This window comes from Piliocolobus tephrosceles, chromosome 4 (assembly GCF_002776525.5).
Source record: "Piliocolobus tephrosceles isolate RC106 chromosome 4, ASM277652v3, whole genome shotgun sequence".
Lineage (NCBI taxonomy): Eukaryota > Metazoa > Chordata > Mammalia > Primates > Cercopithecidae > Piliocolobus > Piliocolobus tephrosceles.
This window is the reverse complement of record NC_045437.1, coordinates 49,720,785-49,730,069: the sequence shown is the minus strand read 5'-3', so window position 1 is coordinate 49,730,069 and position 9,285 is coordinate 49,720,785.

The window sequence follows — 9,285 nt, the reverse complement described above, 5'->3', positions numbered from 1 at the left end:
TTTTTTTTTTTTTTTTTTTTTTGAGGCGGAGTCTCGCTCTGTCGCCCGGACTGGAGTTCAGTGGCCGGATCTCAGCTCACTGCAAGCTCTGCCTCTCGGGTTCACGCCATTCTCCTGCCTCAGCCTCCGGAGTAGCTGGGACTACAGGCGCCCGCCACCTCGCCCGGCTAGTTTTTTGTATTTTTAGTAGAGACGGGGTTTCACCGTGTTAGCCAGGATGGTCTCGATCTCCTGACCTCGTGATCCGCCCGTCTCGGCCTCCCAAAGTGCTGGGATTACAGGCTTGAGCCACCGCGCCCGGCCTGCTGTTATATTTCTTATACTGCAAATCAGTGAAACTACTTCATCCTTTGTAAAATCAATAAAATCCCTGACAATTTAAAAAAAGAAAAAAAAAAAAAAGAACAAAAGAAAAGCAGACTTTCAGTACTGAGAAACCAAGCAAGCATTGTAGACCAACGGAATTCCTGGCGGAAAGGCATGGAAGTGGAAAACAACAAGAGGGAATGGCCCTGTGGGCTTAGAAAGCTACTACTGGGGACTGTTACCTATTCCTGGTGGTTTTCTGAGGTGGGTGCTACCTACCTATAACCCCATGAAAACATGCTTGATCATAACTTCATTACCTTGGTGAAATAATTTTGGTTTTATTTCCTAATATCCCACAACCTTGGAATAACTGAAGGGACGTGGTAGTGGTCAAAAGTCTGCTGGGTCTAAAGACCACTGTGCATTAAGGACAAAGACAAGTAATCAACACTTTCCTCGCAGTGGCAAACTTCTTTATTCTTTCTCTTCTCCAGATTCACTTATACCTTAACCACTTATGCCTTACCCACTTATACCCCAAAAGTAAACATATCTAGATATGCTGGGAAATATACGAAACTTAAAATTGAGGCTCTAAAATTTCTCCTGATTATAAATAAGATCAATGCTATGTGCACATTAGATACTCAAGGATTTAAGATTATTTTAAAAGATTAATACATACACTGCGCGCAGTGGCTCACGCTTGTAATCCCAGCACTTTGGGAGGCCAAGGCGGGCGGATCACAAAGTCAGGAGTTCGAGACCAGCCTAGCCAACACAGTGAAACCCCGTCTCTACTAAAAATACAAAAATTAGCTGGGCGCGGTGGCAGGTGCCTGTAATCCCAGCTGCTCAAGAGGCTGAACCCAGGAGGCGGAGGTTGCAGTAAGCCAAGATCGTACCACTGCACTCCAGCCTGGGTGACAGAGCTAGACTCTGTCTCAGAAAAAAAAAAAAAAAAAGATTGATACATTTGTAACTTTAAAGTCAGTTTGCCTAATATCTATTACATTAGAGTAGGCACATTAAATAGCTTTTACAAACCAAAAATAATTTTTCTTCACTTAAACTCTGACAAGTATTTAAAACAGCAATCTTTACCCTAAAAATACTTCAAGGCTTACTCCCACCTGTCCCCCCTAAAAAAAACTTTAAGATAACCCTATTTTCTTTGTCAGAATTTTTCCAAAATGTAGAACTGCGAAGGCATGGATATAAAATGTGTTTTTGGGCCGGGTGTGGTGCTCACGCATGTAATCCCAGCACTTTGGGAGGCTGAGGTGGATGGATCACCTGAGGTCAGGAGTTCAAGACCAGCCTGACCAACATGGTGAAACCCTGTCTCTACTAAAAATACAAAATTAGCCAGGCATGGTGGTAGGTGCCTGTAATCCTAGCTACTTGGGAGGATGAGGCAGGAGAATTTGAACCCGGGAGGTGGAAGTTGCAGTGAGCTAAGATCACACCATTGCACTCCAGCCTGGGTGACAGACCGAAATTCTGTCTCAAAAAAAATTAGAATAAAATAAAATTTATCTTTAAAAAACATGTGCGCTGGTAACAAAAAAAAATACATGTACAGTGCTGCTAAACTATTACTTAACAAATACATACTGAAAGTCTTTAAAAGCTGTATGTACAATTTGAGTACGTTTCAAACCTGGTATATTTTTAACAGCTTAATCAAGATACCATCCACATAGCATACAATTTAAAGTATGTTTTTTAGTATAATCACAGAGCTGTGCAACCATCACACTAGCAATTTCAGAACGTTCTTATCCTCCCAAAAAGCAACCCCCTATCCATTAGCAGCCATAATTGTTTCCCCTCAACTGCCCCAACCCAAGATGAGGCCTTACTGTCACCTGTGTATATTTATACAAATTTGAAATTTCATACAAATCAGGGGTCTCCAGTCCCAGGGTCACAGACCGGTACCAGTCCATGGCCTGTTAAGAACTGGGCCGCACAGCAGGAGGTGAGCAACTGGTGAGTGAGCATTACTGCCTGAGCTCTGCCTCCTGTCAGATCAGCGGCAGCGTTAGATTCTCACAGGAACAAACTCTATTGTGAACTGCACATGTGAGAGATCTAGGTTACACACTCCTTATGAGAATCTAATGCCTGATGATCTGAGGTGGAACAGTTTCATCCTGAAACCATCTCCCCGCCAAACCCCCATCCAGTTTGTGGAACAATTGTCTTCCACAAAACAGGCCCCTGGTGTCAAAAAGGTTGGGGACCACTGATATAAATAGAATTGTACAATATATGGTCTTTTGTGACTGGCTTATTTTATTTAGTATAATGTTTTCAAGGATTATCTATGTTGTAGCATATATCAGTACTGAATTCTTTTTTCTTTCATTTTTCTTTTTAAAAGAGTTTTGCTCTTGTTGCCTAGGCTGGAGTGCAGTGGCACAGTCTCAGCTCACCGCAACCTCTGCCTCCCGGGTTCAAGCAATTCTCCTGCCTCAGCCTCCTGAGTAGCTGGGATTACAGGCATGCGTCACCATGTCTGGCTAATTTTGTATTTTTAGTAGAGATGGGGTTCTCCATGTTGGTCAGGCTGGTCTCAAACTCCTGACCTCAGGTGATCCGCCCGCCCCGGCCTCCCAAAGTGCTGGGATTACAGGTGTGAGCCGCAGCACCCAGTCAATACTGTATTATTTTTATGGCCACATAATATTTAATTTTATGGACATACCACAATTAACTTATACCATTCAGGCCAGCCGTGGTGGCTCATGCCTGTAATCCCAGCACTTTGGGAGGCCGAATCAGGCAGATCACGAGGTCAGGAGTTTGAGACCATCCTGGCTAACACAGTGAAACCCCATCTCCACTAAAAATACAAAAATTAGCTGGGTGTGGACGAGTGCCTGTAGTCCCAGTTACTCAGGAGACTGAAGTGGAAGAATCGCTTGAACCCGGGAGGCAGAGCTTGCAGTGAGCTGAGATCACGCCACTGCACTCCAGCCTGGGCGACAGAGCGAGACTCTGTCTCAAAAAAAAAAAAAAAGAATTGTACCATCCATCAGTTGATGAACATTTGGATTGTTTCCAATTTGGGGCAATTATGAATAATGCTATAAACAGTCATGGACAAGTTTTTGTATGGGTGTATGTTTTCATTTCTCATGGGTATAGAACTAGGAGTGAAATTGCTGGGCCATATAGTACTCTATATTTAACATTTTGAGGAACTACCAAGTGGTTTTTCAAAGTGGCTGCACCATTGCATATTAACACTAGTTATGTGTAAGGGTTCCAGTTTATCCACATCTTCACCAACACCTGTTATTGTTTGTCTTTTTGCTTTTAGTCATTCTAGTGGGTGTGAAACAATCTCTCGTGATGGTTTTAATTTGCATTTCCCTAATTACTAATGATGTTGAGCATCTTTTATGTGCTTATTAGCAATTTGCATATCTTCTTTGAAGAAATGTCCATTACATTTCATTGTCTATTTTTCTATAAGGTTATTTATCTTTTTATGATTGAGTTGTAAGAGTTCTTACTACTACTAGATTCTAATCAGATATAACTTGCAAATATTTTCTACCATTCTGTAGGTTGCCTCGTCACAGTCTTAATGGTGTCTGTTGAAGCACAAAAGTTTTAAAATTTTGATGAAGTCTGATTTGTCTGTTTTTTTCGTTAGTTGCTTATGCTTTTGGTTTCATACCTAAGAAGGCTTTGCCTCACAAAGGCTGATGAAGGTTTACTCCTATATGTTCTTCTAAGAGTTTATTGTTTCAGCTGTTACATTTAGATCTGTGATCCTTTAGAGTTACTTTTTCTGTATGTGTGAGGACAGGAATCATCTTTATTCTTTTTTTTTTGGGAGTTTTGCTCTGGTTGCCCAGGCTGGAGTGCAGTGGTGCACTCTCAGCTCACCACAACCTCCGCCTCCCGGGTTCAAGCTATTCTCCTGCCTCAGCCTCACGAGTAGCTGGAATTACAGGTATGTGTCACCATGCCCAGCTAATTTTGTATTTTTAGTAGAGACAGGGTTTCTCCATGTTGGTCAGGCCATCTTGAACTCCTGACCTCAGGTGATCCGCCTGCCTCAGCCTCCCAAAGTGCTGGGATTACAGGCGTGAGCCACCATACCCCGTGTCATCTTTATTCTTTTGTGTGTAGCTATCCAATTGTTTCAGCACTATTTGTTTAAAAGATTGTTCTTTCATAGCATTAGGAAAAATACCTAATGTAGATGATGGGTTGATGGGTGCAGCAAACCACCATGGCACGTGTATGTCTATGTAACAAACCTGCACATTCTTCACATGTATCCCAAAACTTAAAGTATAATTAAAAAAAAAAAAGACATACAAAAAACAAAAACAAAACAAAACAAACGAATAAAAAATATTGTTCTTTCTACATTCCATTGTTTTGGCAAGCTTATGAATTTTTTTTTTTTTTTTTTGAGACAGAGTCTCACTCTGTCGCTTAGGCTGGAGTGCAGTGGCGCGATCTCAGCTCACTGCAAGCTCCGATTCCCGGGTTCATGCCATTGTCCTGCCTCAGCCTCCTGAGTGGCTGGGACTACAGGCGCCTGCCACCATGCTCGGCTAACTTTTTGTATTTTTTTTTTTAGCAGAGACAGGGTTTCACCATGTGAGCCAGGATGGTCTCGATCTCCTGACCTCGTGATCCGCCCACTTCGGCCTCCCAAAGTGCTGGGATTACAGGCGTGAGCCACCGTACCCGGCCTGGTTTATGAAAATTAATCAGTCATAAATGTAAGGGCTTATTTTTGGTCTCTTAATCCTATTCCATTAATCTGTATGTCTATTCTTATGCCAGTACTACCTTGTCTTAATGGGGCATTAGTAGTAAATTTGAAAATCAAGTAATGTGAGTCCTGCAACTTTGTTTTGGCAGTTGTGAGTCCCTTGAATTTCCATATGTATTTTAGGATTAGCTTGTCAGTTTCTACAAGGAAGCCAGCTGGGAATTATGATATGGATTGTGCTAATACTATATATCAATTGGCAAGTATTGCCATTTTAGCAATATTAAGTTTTCTGATCCATAAAGATGGGATAGCTTTCTTTTTTGTGTGTGAGATGGATTCTTGCTCTGTTGCCCATGCTGAAGTGCAGTGGTGCAATCTTGGCTCAGTGCAACCTCTGCCTCCTGGGTTCAAGCAATTCTCCTGCCTCAGCCTCCTGAGTAGGTGGGATTATAGGCATGCACCACCACACTCAGCTAATTCCTTTTATTTTTAGACAGAGTCTCACTGTGTTGCCCAGACTGGAGTGTAGTGGCACAATCTCGGCTCACTGCAACCTCCACCTCTCAGGTTCAAGCAATACTCCTGCCTCAGCCTCCTGAGTAGCTGGGATTACAGGCATGCGCCACCACACCCAGCTAATTTTTGTATTTTTAGTACAGACGGGGTTTCACCATGTTGGTCAGGCTGGTCTTGAACTCCTAACCTCGTGATCCACCCACCTCAGTCAGCCTCCCAAAGTGCTGGGATTAAAGGCGTGAGCCACTGCGCCGGCCGGGTCTTCTTTTTTTTTTTTTTTTTTTTTTTTTTTTTTTGAGACCTAGTCTCATTCTGTCACCTGGCTGGAGTGCAGTGGGGGCAATCTCGGCTCACTGCAACATCCACCTCCTGGATTGAAGCAATTCTCCTGGATCAGCCTCCCAACTAGCTAGGATTACAGGCTCCCATCACCACACCCAGCTAATTTTTATATTTTTAGTAGAGATGGGGTTTTGCCACGTTGGCCAGGCTGGTCTCAAACTCCTGACCTCAGGTGATCTGCCCACCTCAGCCTCCCAAAGTGCTGGGATTCCAGGCATGAGCCACCGCGCCCAGCCTTATTTATTTGTTTATTTTTCAACCTAACAGCAAGTCATCCTTTTTTTTTTTTTTTTTTTTTTTTTTGAGATGGAGTCTTGCTCTGTCACCCAGGCTAGAGTGCAGTGGCACGATCTCAGCTCACTGCAAACTCCACCTCCCGGGTTCAAGCAATTCTCCTGCCTCAGCCTCCAGAGTAGCTGAGATTACAGGGGCCCACTACCATGCCTGGCTGATTTTTGTATTTTTAGTGGACATGGGGTGTCACCATGTTGGCCAGGCTGGTCTCGAACTCCTGACCTCAGGTTATCTGCCTGCCTTGGCCTCCCAAAGTGCTGGGATTACAGCCATGAGGCACCGCTCCCGGCCAACAGCAATTCATCCTTAATGGAAACTTTTCAATACATGTTGGGAATGATTCCCTCATCTTCTATTTATTGGGAGAAATTTTAAAATAATTGGTATCGGCTCTTTTTTAAACGTTTAATAAAATTTGCTAGTGGCTCTTTTTCCTGCTCCAGGCATGTAAGATGTGCCTGCTTATCCTCGGCCTTCTACCATGATTATAAGTTCCCTCAGGCCTCCCCAGCCTTGCTTCCTGTATAACCTGTGGAACCATGAGCCAATCAAACCCCTTTTCTTTATAAATAAAAAAAAAAAAAAAATCACCAGGTGTGGTGGCTCACACCTGTAATCCCAGCACTTTGGGAGGCCAAGATGGGCAGATCACCTGAGGTCGGGAGTTCAAGATCAGCCTAGCTAACATAGTAAAACCCCATCTCTACTAAAAATACAAAAAATTAGCTGTGTGTGGTGGCGGGAGCCTGTAATCTGAGCTACTTGGGAGTCTGAGGCAGGAGAATTGCTTGAACCCAGGAGGCAGAGGTTGCAGTGAGCCGAGATGGTGCCATTGCACTCCAGCCTGGGCAACAAGAGCGAAACTCCATCTAAAATAATAATATAATAATAATAAATAAATTAATTAATTACTTTAAGAAAATCACTAGTGAAGCCATCTGTGCCTGGACTTTTCTGTGTAGGAAGTTTTAAAATTACTAATTTATTATATTTTCTTGTTATAGGTCTATTCGTAATTTGTGTTTCTTCTTGAATCAGTTTCAGAAGTTTGTGAATTTCTAGGAATGTGTCCATTTAATATAAATTATCTAATTCGTTGGCATACAGTTTATAGTTTTCCTTTATAATTCATTGGATTTCCATCAGTAGGCAAAGCCCCTCTCTTCTCTTTTTTGTTAATCTAGATTAAGGTTTGCCAATGTTGTTGATTTTTTAAAATCAAGTTGTTTTCTTATTATTTTGATAATTCTGTACATATTCTAGATACATACCTGATATCAGATATTCATTTTGCATTTTCTCCAGTCTGTGGTTTGTGCTTTCATTTTCTTTCTCTTTTTGAAAATTTGTAGAGATGGAGTCTTGCTATGTTGCCCAGGCTGGAACGCAGTAGCTATTCGCAGACATAGTCATACCTCACTACAACCTTCAACTCCTACGCTCAAGTGATCCTCCTACCTCAGCCTCCCTAGTAGCTGGGAGTAGTTGGGACTAGGGTGAGCACCACTGCCCTGGATCTTTGTGCTTTCGTTTTCTTAATGTTGTCTTTTGAAGAGAGAAAGAGTTATGAATTTTGCTGAAGTCCTGTGTATCAATCCCTTTATGATTTGTGCTTTTTATGTCCTATCAGAAAAATCTTTGCCTAATCCAAGGCACTAAAATTTTTCACTTGTTGAAAGATTATTCTTTCCCCCATTGATTTGCCTTTGGACTTCCATCAAAAATTGCCACAGGGCTCAGTGGCTGTCGCCAGTAACCCTAACACTTTGGGAAGCTGAAGCAGGAGGATTGATTGAGCCCAGGAGTTCCCGACCAGGCTGGACAATGTGGTGAAACCTCATCTCTACACAAAATTCAAAATTTAGCCAGGTGTACTGGTGAGTGCCTGTAGTTCCAGCTACTTGGAGGTTGAGGTGGGAGGATCACCTGAGCCTGGAGAGATTGAGGCTGCAGTGAGCAAACAGCATGCCATGGCATTCCAGCATGGGTGACAGAGCAAGACCCTGTCTCAAAATAAAAGGCCCATCAACTACTCTCAGGTTCGTGGTGGGGGGGGGACAAAAAACTTTAAAAAAGAAAACATTAGAAAAAAATGTGCCCGTATATGTGGATTTCTTTGTTTCTTTTTTCTTTCTTTCTTTCTTTTTTTTTTAGACAGGGTCTGTCTCTGTTGCCTAGCCTGGAATGCAGTGGTGCAATCTCAGCTCACTGCAGCCTTGAGTTCCTGGGTGTAAGCGCTTCTCCCGCTTCAGTCTCCTGAGTAGCTGGGATTACAGGCATACATCACCACACTCAGCTAATTTTTGTTGGGTTTTCTTTTTTTTTTCTTTGAGATGGAGTCTTGCTCTGTTGCCCACATTGTAGTGCAGTGGCATGAATCACTGGCCTAATTTTTGTATCTTTTTTACAGACAAGGTTTCACTAACTACTTGGGAGGCTGAGGTCGGAGGATCCCTTGAGCCCAGGAGGTCAAGGCTGCAGTGAGCTATGATGGCGCCACTGCACTCCAGCCTGGGTGACATAGCAAGAGCCTGTCTCAAAAAAAAAAGAGTCTACTAAATGGTAAGTTTGCGTACAATTTGTCTTTGAGAATTTGCTCAATCAACAGATAAACTTGCTCATATGCGTGACTGCATATGCATCAGGGAACACAACTTAGTGGGTGAAAGCCAGCCTAAGATAGAACCCTGAAGCTAATACTTTTTAGCTATTATCTTGGATAAGCCACTTAACTCATCTGTGCCTTGTTTCCTGTAATGGAAATAATAATGCCTACCTCAGAGAGTGGTCACGTGGATAAAGAATTCACTTTCAAAATGTGTTTAGAAGTTTGTGGCATAGTAATGTATTTACTCTTTATTATTCTTGCATCATTGTAATAGTAGAAACCTGGAAACAACCTAAATGTCCATCAGGAGAGGACTGATGAAATCAAACTTGGCATGTCTTTTTTTTTGAGACAAGTTCTCACTCTGTCCGCCCAGGATGGAGTGCAGTGGTTCAATCACGGCTCACTGCAGCCTCAACCTCCTCAGGCTCAGGTGATCCTCCTGCTTCAGCCTCCTGAGTAG